Genomic DNA, 564 nt, shown 5'->3' on the forward strand with positions numbered 1-564 from the left:
TCTGCCTCCCGAGTGCTGGGATTAAAGGCATGCACCACCACGCCCGGCCATGCTCAGCTTTTATGTGGGTTTTGGGGATCCAAATTCAGTCCCCCATGTTTGCATGGGAGGCACTTTGCCAACTGGGCCATTCTTAGCTCTGTGTTTGATTTTGTATAGAATACAGATTGGAAATAAGACACATCTGTATGTGTGTCTATCATTTATATGTAATGATTACATATAATGCATTTATATGACAGAAAAGATATAGGTCTACACACAGAAATAGCACATATACATGAACAAACAGAACTCAGATGAGTTTGTTTCTAGGGAAATCTTCGGATAAGCTAAGATAAAAGTTGAATTTTGAGGAAGAAAAAATTTAAAAAGCAGCAAAGTGGGACTGGGGAGACGGTTCAGTAGATCAAAGTGCTTCCTGTCCAAGCCTGGTGACCCAAGTTTAATCCCCTGAACTCTCATTAAAAAGGTTGAATGTGTGCTCGCTTCGGCAGCACATATACTAAAACCGGAACGATACAGAGAAGATTAGCATGGCCCCTGCGCAAGGATGACATGCAA

The 564-nt window shown here is 41.8% G+C and overlaps 1 pseudogene; it reads left to right on the forward strand.

Annotated features, from left to right (window-relative positions):
* Positions 1 to 481: 481 nt before the first annotated feature.
* Positions 482 to 564, forward strand: LOC115069083 (annotated as a pseudogene; the record flags this gene model as incomplete).

Source organism: Nannospalax galili, unplaced genomic scaffold, assembly GCF_000622305.1.
Source record: "Nannospalax galili isolate Female #2095 unplaced genomic scaffold, S.galili_v1.0 C47688691, whole genome shotgun sequence".
NCBI classification, from domain to species: domain Eukaryota; kingdom Metazoa; phylum Chordata; class Mammalia; order Rodentia; family Spalacidae; genus Nannospalax; species Nannospalax galili.